Source organism: Lactuca virosa, chromosome 8 (genome assembly GCF_052849685.1).
Source record: "Lactuca virosa cultivar CGN04683 chromosome 8, Lactuca_virosa_CGN04683_v6, whole genome shotgun sequence".
Lineage (NCBI taxonomy): Eukaryota > Viridiplantae > Streptophyta > Magnoliopsida > Asterales > Asteraceae > Lactuca > Lactuca virosa.
This window is the reverse complement of record NC_136433.1, coordinates 174592277-174604045: the sequence shown is the minus strand read 5'-3', so window position 1 is coordinate 174604045 and position 11769 is coordinate 174592277. Positions and strand designations below refer to the sequence as shown.

The 11769-nt window shown below is 39.6% G+C and overlaps 1 non-coding gene across 1 annotated transcript; it reads right to left on the bottom strand.

The window, feature by feature from the left end:
• Positions 1–11440: 11440 nt before the first annotated feature.
• LOC145134970 (small nucleolar RNA R71) lies at positions 11441–11547 on the bottom strand. Its single transcript, XR_013719451.1, has one exon. It is a non-coding gene; the product is annotated as a small nucleolar RNA R71 (small nucleolar RNA).
• Between the last annotated feature and the right edge of the window lie 222 nt (positions 11548–11769).

Sequence of the window (11769 nt, the reverse complement as noted above, 5' to 3'; positions counted from 1 at the left end):
TGTTAGCCTTTCCGGAGGGAGTGGAGGACTTTGTGGTCTATTACGATGCGTCTATCTCAGGGATAGGTGCAGTGTTGATGCAGATGGGTCACGTGATAGCATATGCGTCGAGGCAGCTGAAGCCTCATGAGACGAGGTATCCCACCCATGATTTGGAGTTAGGGGCAGTGGTGTTCGCCCTCAAGATTTGGCGCCAATATCTTTATGGTGACCGGCGTACCATATACACGGACCATAAGAGTCTGAAGTACTTGATGGATCAGCCCAACCTGAATATGAGGCAGAGGAGATGGTTGGATGTAGTGAAGGACTACAACTGCGAGATCTTATATCACCCAGGCAAGGCTAACGTGGTAGCCGATGCCTTGAGTCGCAGAGCCGAGAGCGTACCGATCCAGAATGTGTGTATGAGGATGACGGTGATGACTCCAGTCTTAGATACCATCCGAGAGGCTCAGGTGGAGGCTGTGAGACCGGAGAACCGCAAGAGAGAGCGTGTGATTGGGCAGGTTAGGTTTCCGAGTTTGAGACGGACAGTCGTGGGCTTATGACTTTCCGAGGGCGGATTTGGGTGCCCTATACAGGTGGAGCTCGCCGTGTATTGTTGGAGGAGGCGCATAGATCGAGATTCTCGATCCACCCAGGAGCCACAAAGATGTATTTGGATCTGAAGAGAGATTACTGGTGGCCCTGTATGAAGAGAGATGTGGCATGGGTAGTTGAGAGGTGCTTGACCTGTCGCCGGGTTAAGGCCGAGCACCAGCGTCCTCATGGCAAGCTGCAGCCACTAGAGGTTCTCCAGTGGAAGTGGGAACATATTTACATGGATTTTATCACTAAGTTACCGAGGATTGCGCGTGGGGTTGACGCAATTTGGGTGATTGTGGACCGGCTGACGAAGAGTGCTCACTTCCTTGCTATCACTGAGAGCTCTTCCGCAGAGAAGTTGGCCGAGATTTATGTGAGAGAGGTGGTGGCACTGCATGGAGTGCCAACATCGATAGTGTCAGATCGGGATGTGTGTTTTACTTCCAGGTTCTGTAAGAAGTTTCATGAGGAGCTGGGTACCCGATTGCACTTTAGTACAACTTACCACCCACAGACAGACGGACAGAGTGAGCGGACAATTCAGACACTCGAGGACATGTTGCGCGCATGTGTTATGGACTTCGGTGGGAGTTGGGACACTTATCTTCCCTTGGCTGAGTTTTCTTACAACAACAACCATCATTCCAGTATTAGCATGCCTCCCTTCGATCTTCTGTACGGGAGGAGATGTCGAACTCCCATCTGTTGGGGAGAGGTGGGGCAGAGAGTGATGGGGAGCACTGAGATAGTGCTCAACACGACCGAGCAGATTCAGCAGGTCAGACAGCGACTACTGACGGCCCAGAGTCGTCAGAAGAGTTATGTAGACCGGAGACGATCCGAGCTAGAGTTCCAGGTTGAAGATTTTGTCCTCCTGAAGGTATCCCCATCGAAGGGGGTGATCCGATTCAGGAAACGGGGCAAGCTGGGGCCCCGATACATTGGTCCTTTCGGGGTGACCGCCAGAGTGGGTAAGGTAGCTTACCGGTTGGAGCTACCTGCAGAGTTGAGTCAGATTCATAACACCTTCCATGTGTCCCAGTTGAGGAAGTGTGTGGCCGATGAGATGACAGTGGTACCCCTAGAGGAAATTCAAGTGGATGCGAGCCTAAATTATATTGAGAGGCCGATCGCGATTGTGGATCGGAAGGTGAAGGTTCTGAGGAACAAGGAGGTGCTGTAACGCCCGTAGATTCGGGCTAGTCAATTTAGAGATCATAAGCGTCAAAAGTGACTTTTTAATAGAAGATTATTTAGAATGAATAATCTTAACCAAGTCATAGTATATGTTACAAGGGTTCCGTACATATAAAGAACGCCGAAATCCGAGTTATAATGAAGAAGTTATGGCCCGTCGAAGTTTTACGGCAAAACCGGCATGGCACCGAGAGACGTAAATAATGAATTTACGTTAGAAGACTTTTTAGCCTTAATGATCTAAACAGAAGTTGTAGTATACGTTAAGCCGAGAACATACAAAAAAAAGAACGTCAAACTCTGACTTCGTATGAGGAAGTTATGATTTTTCTAAGATTTGGCATAACAGTGCACAACCCGAAATTCAAATATTAGATCGATCGATTTTTGGCCAACGCAACCTAAATAAGAATTGAATATCTCATTAGTAGTAGCGCAACGGTAAAAAGAGAAGCGAAAACGGATGTCGGATGAAGAAGTTATGAATTTTTAACGGACTTTTCCTGTCCCGGACTGTTAAAAATATAACTTTAAAAATAAAGTCAAAATTAGCCGATGGAGTCTAAAAGAAAGTTGTAGAGTACGTCTCCACCTACGCGTAGATATAAAGAGCGTCAAAAACGGAGTTCGTATGAACAAATTACAAATTATAATAGCATATTTTCGTATTAAAATAAAGTATAAATCATATATACGTACACATATATATATACATATGTATATATCATTAGAAAGGTATCGACGATGCGGTCATTATAAGACTAGTGTTGAATACTTTCGACATTAGTTTAGTACAAATATCGTTAAATCTATTTAAAATAGTATTATAAAAGGGTGTTTAGTTATTTGTATAACTATAAGGTCATTAAGTAACTATGAGGGTAGTTTTTGAAAATTCAATTACTATAAATAAGAGCCTTGAGCTCTCATATTTCTTGCACCATTCTCTTGATTCAAGAGTCTTTCTCTTCTTATCCCCCGAGCATTTCAGTCATTCGTGATTCGACTTCTCTTTCTATAGTTTAGTATAGTAAGGTGAGCGCTGAAGCGCTGCACAAATCTTTCCTAGAAAGATTTAGCGATGAAGTTCTGCACCTGCAGAGCCCGACTCCTAGCTAAAACCCCATTGTAAGTAAGTTATGCTTACCCTATTTTAATATAGCTTATATTTAAAATTAGTATTGTTATTATGAACTTATAATGAATATTTGGGCTATTATTATGACTTATATAAGTGTCGTTATAATATCTTTTTAACTAATCATGGTACGGGGAATCTGGTTTAAAGGGTCGCATAGGGTTGTTGTATTTCAGAAGTGCTATATGCCAAAATGGTTCTGCCCTCCGGTGTTTTATGTCTGGCCCCTGTCTGTACATAGTGGTTGGAAAATATTGTTTAAACGCTTATATAATAATAATAATAATAATAATAATAATAATAATAATAATAATAATAATAATAATAATAATAATAATAATAACAATAATAATAATAATAATAATAATAAGACTAATAATTAGTCACGGTAAATATTAGACTAAAATCTAGTGGTAATAATACTAGGTTTCGTCGAAGGAAATTATTTTTAAGAAGCGAAGCGCTGTCTGAGTTCGGAATCACCACCTTAACAAGTGAGTGCATATTTACTTTCATCTTACACATAGATATGAAGTATTTTAATATAAATTACGTGCTATGTGTACATATTGTCTGAATCCTTGCTGTCTATGCTGAATGAAAGATTTTATACATGTTTTAAATGATTTAAACTGTATATGTATTTTATATCTACAAAATATGTTGGGTAAAACATGGGTAGATGAAATATGAATTGAATGTTGAGATAAGAGGTGATATAGACCATGAGATAAGGGTGAGAGGTGAACAATGAGAGAATCCTTTTACCCAAGCGTGGCCCCATCATCTAGCAGAGTATGGATGACAACCACGGACTATTCTAGACAGTCCAGTGGAGCACTAGCAGGCTCGCAACCTGTAGGTGTTATGAACGATGTGTTCACCCGGTGTACTCTAAACCTGAGTGACTATGCAGACTTAGTGCCCGAATCTTGGCGATCATGCAGACTTGGTGCCTAAACACTGGCGACTATGTGACTTAGTGCCTGTTGTGTAAACCCTGGCGACTATGCAGACTTGGTGCCTAAACCCTGGCGACTATGCGACTTAGTGCCTGTTGTGTAAACCCTGGCGACTATGCAGACTTAGTGCCTAAACCCTGGCGACTATGCGACTTAGTGCTTGTTGTATAAAACGTGGCAAAGATGGACTTCGTGCCGATTCCTTAGGATAATTCTTAGGAATGAATGAACGAGGAATAGCTGATTCTTAGGGTAGATCCTTAAGAGTAAGGAAGATAATGGGGATGGGTAATTGGGTTGATTGTTTGAAGTTTAAACATAATAATTATATTATTGTGGGTTGAAAACCCTATGTACTCACCAGGTTTCCCAACCTGACCCACTCAAGCTTATTTGTATCACAGGTGTCGATACGAAGCTACTTTACACTGAGAGATTTAAAAGAGATGTAGATCACTAGTGGAAATAAATGTAAGTTCTGTTTATGCTTATGTTTCTGTATTGACGATGACATCCCAAATGTTTTAAAATGAATAAAATACATTTCTTAGGAAATGCTTTGATAACGTATTTATCATGTTTTTCTGGGAACAAATTCCGCAACACTTTTATTAAAAGAGGTACTCTGATTTTTATAAAGAATAAACAAAATCGGTCTTTTCTGGCCGTGAAAATGGGGATGTCACAGGTGCCACTAGTGCAGGTTCAATGGCAACATCGGAAGGGATCCAAGTGGACTTGGGAACCGGAGTCTGAGATGCGAGAGCAGTATCTAGAGTTATTTTCAGAGCAGGACTTCGAGGACGAAGTCTGATCCTAGTGGGGGGAATTGTAACATCCGGACTTCCAGGTATATTGTTTATTTTTTTTGTGGACTATTAAGCAACTCGACGAGTTGGTGCTACAAGTCGTCGAGTAGGGTCGCGTTGTTCCATGTGGGATTAATGATCTACTTGACGAGTCAGAGAGTCGACTCGCCGAGTAGACGCTGTGAAGTGAAACCCTAAATCCCCGGGTTTGGGGCCTATTTAAGGGCACTTCTAGCCTCATTTGCGGCTCATCACCTGCTTACCTTCCCTGAGAGAAACCCTAATCGCCCTTTGAGCTAATAGAGAGAATGTGAGCTAACATTGAGTATCTTGGTGCATCTTTGGAAGAAAAGTGAAGGATTTCAAGCAAGGAAAGAGAGGAGGCTGTTAGATCTGTTGCTATTCATCCAAGAGCTTCTGTAAAAGGTATAAAGTTTGTACCTTTCTCGTTAGTTTGGGTAGATCTTATATTATTGGAGGTTAGGGCTTATTTTCTATCTAATATTGGGACTTTGAGGGTATTATCTTCATATGGAGGTTTAGACTTCAGATATGGACCTTGTGAGGTCCTTAGAGTCTAAAGGTCCCAGCTTTATTCAGCCTTAATAGAGCTCTTAAGTGAAAAACCCTTATTAGAGCATATTCTTAGCATTTCAAGCCTAAAGTGCCATGCATGGACGTAAAGCTTGTGGCTTTACAAGGTAAATGAGCCTTTAGAGCTTAGATCTAGAGTTTGGGAAGGTTCTCTGCCTTGAAATCGTCTAAATGAGGAATGAGTCTGAATTGACTCGCTGAGTCGATGGGCCAAATCGACGAGTCAGTTAGGGTTGTCCCGATAAACTTGATCATGCGATAGCTCGGCGAGTTGGGGGTTAACTCGACGAGCTGAGTTGGACCTTTACGAGACTTCTGAGGAAAACGAGTGGACTCGACGAGTCACATGGGTGCACTCATCGAGTCAGGTCAAAGATGGACTGTTGACTCGAGTTTGACTTATGTTGACTTTAGGGTTTGGTCAACATGAGTAATGGAGACCATGGAAGGGTAAAATGGTCTTTTACCCATTCCAAGAGTTAGAGAGAGAGAGAGAAATGGAGAGAGATAGAGAGAGAGAGAGAGAGAGCAACCCTTGGTATATTTTGAGTATGAGTAGAGTATTAATTAGAGATAATTATTCTATGTGTTAGGCGGAGGCTAGTTCGAGATTCCGTGTACGAGACTGTTACTTACTAGATTACAAGGTGAGTCTTCTCACTATACTTACCTTAAGTGGTAATTTATGTGTGACCGGAGGGTCTTGTGTACATATACTGTGTATTGAGATAGCCTGCTTATTGTCTTGTGATATATATGTTGTGTATTATATTGAGTTGCTGAGTTGAGGTACCGGAGGGTCCAGCTGAGTTGTGGGGCCAGAGGGTCCCGCTGAGACACATTGACCGGAGGGTCTTATCTGGGTATAGCCATGAGAGGCTAATGATATATGTGTGGTATATTGGGGAACTCACTAAGCTTCGTGTTTACCATGTTATGTGTTTCAGGTACTTCTCAGGATCACGGGAAGGCGCCGGCTTGATTGTACACACGTCAGAGATTGAGTTATGTTCTAAGAGGATCCTGGAGTTGTTATATATACAGTTTTTGGATATATGTTTGATGATTTGATATTATGACACTTTTGAGATGTTTGGATTGAGAAAATGTGTTTTTAAATTGAAAATTTTTGGTTTGAAAATTTACGTTGTTACAAAAGGACTCGACGAGTCAGAGAACTGACTCGACGAGTCGGCTAGTGTTTTCCCCGACGAGTCTGGACATGAGTAACTCGGCGAGTTGATGAGACAACTCGACGAGTTAGGTTTGGTTTTCGCGACTTTTCTGATGGAACAAGGGGACTCGGCGAGTCACATTGGTGCACTCAACGAGTCGGGTCAACATGGACTGTTGACTCAAGTGTTGACTTCTGTTGACTTTAGGGGTTTGGTCAATACAGGGATTATTGAGACTATGGAGGGGTAGAATGGTCTTTTACCCATTCCAAGAGTTAGAGAGAGGGAATAGCGCTAGTTTATTTAGAGTTGTGATTGGAGTGTTAATTAGAAATAATTATCATATATGTTAGGCGGAGGCTAGATCGGTGATTCGTGTACGAGATTCATTTGCTTGCTTACGAGGTGAGTATTCTCGGTATACTTACCTTGAGTGGTAATTTGTGTGACCGGAGGGTCTTATGTGCTAATATTGAGTATTGTGATATCCTGCATTATGTCATTGTGATTTATGTTGTGTATTATTCTAAGCTTTACTAAGTTAGGAACGGAGGGTCCACCCGAGTGTGGGAACGGAGGGTCCCACTAAGACACATTGACCGGAGGGTCTTATTTGAGACATAGCCATGAGAGGCTATTGAGATATGTGTGGTATTATGTGATATGTGTTTCAGGTACTTCTCAGGATCGCGGGAAGGCGCCGGCTTGATTGTACACACACTTGAGTTGGAGTTGATGTTTTGTGGATCCTGGATTTTATTCAAACAATTATGATCATGTGTTTCTGGATAATTTGACAATTGGGGATTTTTGTGAAATATGTTGATGAGATTTATGTGATTTTAAAATGAAAATTTTGTTTGAAAATTTACGGTGTTACACAAATTTTCAAAACATAATGATTTAAATGTTTGAAAATTGTTTTAGTTACACACGACACCAAAGCCAAAGCGAAGAGCAAAGAAGAAGGTTGATACCAGATCAACAACCCCTGTTCCTCCTCCAACATTCGCTGTTCATCATGACTTTTCGATTTTGCGTCTGCACCCTTACGTAGCAGGCGGTGAGGTTGTGTTACAAAACTATTTTTTTCATGCGTATAACGTGGAACACCGATTCTACAATTTGGTATTAGATAAAGAGTTTTGGAGTGCGTTGTTTCGGCATACACACAACGGATGATTAGATCAAACAGTAAGTATTTATAAATTTATGATTATAATTGATTTTTATTTATTAAATTATAACTAACATAACTTTCGCAGCATATGACGATTTGGATTAGACTCTTGATGGAGAGACAGTTTGAAACTGATCGGTATACAATAATGCCTCGAAATTTTTTTGTTTTCCATATGCTTGAAGATGGTTTTGATTGGAGGACATTTATGTCTGGGATAGCTACATACCCCAACTTTATGGTTCCTTGGTGAGATGTGGATACGGTATATTGTTAGTTTTATTGAACTTACTTTAATTATTATCATTTTTTTATCTTAATATGAATAAATAATTATTTTATACACTTTGTACAGGTTTACATGCCGATTCATTCATTTCCAGATCATTGGTTGTTTGGGAAACTACGACTAGAGTCAATGGAAGTCCATCTTTATGACAATCTCGCTAACAATGCTTATCAAAGATTTGAGTCAGATGGAACATTTACCAAGTTTGAGGCTCGGGTGGAAATAATTTTAGACAACATTAAATATTGGCAGAGGAGGAACATCCCAAGGATTCCATTGAATATGAAATTCATTTTGGAAAAAGATATTCCCCAACAAAGTGGCGAGTTGGGAGATTGTGTCGTATTTGTTTGTATTTTTATGGAACAACTAGTATCAGGCTAACCAATATGTGAACTTATAGACCCAAAAAATGTTACTTTAGAGTTTCGTCAAAGGATGGCAAACATTTATTGGGGATCGTGTGTTGGTCCTATGTAGCTGGATTACATATATATGTAATTGAAAATTCGATTTATAAATCAAGTGTTAGATAGAAATTACATCATGTGTTAGAAGTGCATTCATTCATACATAATGTAGTAATAACTTCAAAACTTAAAACATAACAACGATTGCACCATTATTTTTAACGTTACAACTTCAAAACTTTAAACATAACAACAACTACACCATGTTTATTAACGTTAGAACTTCAAAATTAACAACAAATTAAAAAGCTTACAACTTGTAAACAATAATTGCCAAGAACAACACCCAAATACAAAGCAAGGCTATGTTCAACTTCTTATTTTCAGATTGAAAGTGTTTATTCGACTTAGCTACCTTAGCTATTACCATAGAAGATTGGTCATTCTGTTCATAAACCCAACAGATAAACCCAGATTTTGGTCCCTGTAAATTTAAATATAGATAAGAAAATAAGTTATCGTAGAAATATGATAGTGTAAATATTAAGGAACTAAAAACCATGATACCATATTTAGGCAAGCGTAAAATAATCTTCCTAGGTTTTTAGTTTTACCCGATATCCTAATGATACGTTCACTTCCGTAATTGCGGTATGCCATTCGCCTCATTTATTTGATCAAATATGAATAACTTCACAAATAAATTTCATGGAGTGAGTATTTGATATGTGCATATTTAGCCCTTTATTTAATATTGATTTTTATCATTTATTAGCTATTTATTTGCATATTAAGGACAAAAGATACTTAAAAGTGTTTGAATTATGTTTTCAGTCAAAAAGGAATGCTCGGAAGCAAAAAGAAGCAGGAGTAACCATCGGGAAGTTTTGGAATGATCAAAAGAAGAAAAGACCAAAAAATGGAAGGAACTCGGCGAGTCTGACATCGACTCGACGAGTCGCTACGAAGATTCGCGAAGCTGAGGAATCCTTAACTTGCCGTACACGGGGATTAAGTGATGGACTCGACGAGTCGGTCATGGACTCGGCGAGTCGGGTCGAATTTATAAATACGACTTTTCAGATCGATACAAAAGGGAGGAAGAGAACCCTTGGGGAAAAAAGCTGCGAATTAAAGTCAGAGAAGACCTAGAGAACGAAGATCCAACCCTAAATCCGATTCCGAAGGAGATTAGAGGCAATTTTCATAATTCTTAATTCAATCTATCGTTTTTCATCATGAATAGACATATAGATTTCGTTTTTATGCTTTCAATTGCCTCAATCATGAGCTAAAACCTTTTAACTTCTGTTTGGGGAGACAATATTGAGACTATGGTTTGATTTATGGTAGGATTAGTTTAATATTGGTGATTTTGTTAATTTAAGCTTGTTAAAGAACCTTATGTGTGAAGGATAACTATTTTTCTAGTTAATAGGAAGATAATTAAGTTGCATGAACATCTCTTAATTGTTTACCTCGTATAATTTATGTGAACACTTTATTATATGACTAGGATTAGCGAATGTGAAACTAGAATTAAGAAGAAAATAGGTAAATTTACGTGTGAGCTTGTGTGATGAACCATCAACAAGAGGTTAACTAAAGGGCCAATTTAGTTAACCATTACAAGTCTTAATTAACCCGAATAAATAACCTAGGGAATTAAATTAATTTAGACAACTGGCCACTGTTTGAGTTAGTTTGTTTTCTAAGGATTAGTGTAGCGAATGTGAACCTAATCACCTGAATCGGTAGCCAATAGAAGAATTAATCTATTGCACTATTACCATAAAATCAACCATAGGATCAATTGAGTTGAACCTAAACAGAAGTCTCCTTCATATTTGAATTTAGTCGAATCTTTGCTTATCTAGTTTTTAGTTAATTAGTTTAAGTATTAGTTAGTAAGTTTCTAGTCTTGTAAAACTAGAGAAAACCCTCTCTTTTATTATTTGTTAGTTGCTATTAGAGAATTTTAGTAATTAGTTTAAATTGTCATTCCCTGAGTTCGATACCCTGCTTACTAGAACTATACCACCAATAGACAGGTCCACTGCCTTTTGTGTGATTAATTTAAATTTTATAAGTAGGATTAAAACTAGTTCGTTTTACACACATCAAGTTTTTGGCGCCGTTGCCGGGGAAAGGTTCCAACTTTGAATCGATTACTATTGTTATCGATCCTTTGTGTGAGATTTTTCTTGCACAAAGTTACTGTTTTTATTAGATTTAGCATTAGGATTGAATTGTAGGAGTAGTTTCTAGGAAATTTTGTTTAAAAATTTTTGCTTTTTTTTTTTGCACTCGACTCGCCGAGTCCCTTCGAACAGACTCGACGAGTCCATCGCTGAACAGAAAATTTTCGTTTTTAATTTTCTTTTGTTCTTTTTACGCGTGTCTTTCTTTTTGTTTGCAGAACGTTTATGACCAGGGGAGGAGGCACACCACTGATCCCACCTTTTGACGATCCGAAAGCAACACTTAGAAGAAACAAAGGCATAACAATTGGAGATCCCGAAAAACTGAAGAACTCACCACTAAGGAATCTTAAATCCGTTTTCAGCAAGAAAAAGGGCAAGAAAGTCGGAGAATCCAGCGCCTCTTTAGCAAGCGAAGACCCAATCAAAGAGGACACCGAGTACGAAACCGAAGGAGAAGAAGACCCAACATTCGGGCACGATTCCGATTCCGACGACGAATTAGCTATTCCCATGGCTAACATCGATGAAGTCCCCATGGGGGAATGGAAGAAGAAGATGTGTGAAGACACCGGCCCGGGACTCGTGCAACCCGCGATTCCCGCAAACGCCAATTTCGAACTCAAGGGCCACATACTTGCCCCACTCAAGGAGATTCCATTTTATGGAAAAGATCACGAAGACGCATACAAGCACTTAGAAGAGGTCAGCGACATAGCCGACTATTTCAACTTTCCAAATGTGGCCCGCGATACCGTTTTGCTACGCATGTTACCAATCACATTTAAAGGCACTGCAAAGGATTGGCTAAAATCACTACCTCCCGGATCCATCACGACTTGGGCCAAGATGAAAGAAGAGTTCATTGACCAATTTTGCCCACCATCAAAAATATCCAAGTTGAAAAAGGCCATAGCCAATTTCGAGCAACAAGCGGGCGAATCACTTTATGAGGCGTGGGAGAGGTACAAAGGATTATTGAGGAATTGCCCACATCACGACTTAAATAGTCAACAAGAAGTCTCCATTTTCTATGATGGAGTCAATGTGACGACAAGGCAACTACTTGACTCGCAAGTCCCGCTCACAAAGAAGGCACCCCCGGTGATTAAACAATTGATTGAAGAATTCTCTAAGCACTCTAGAGAATATCATAATCCTAGGAATAATCCAATTAGGGGAGATGTGAATTATGCTTCTGAAGACATGGCGGCAATGCTGGCGAT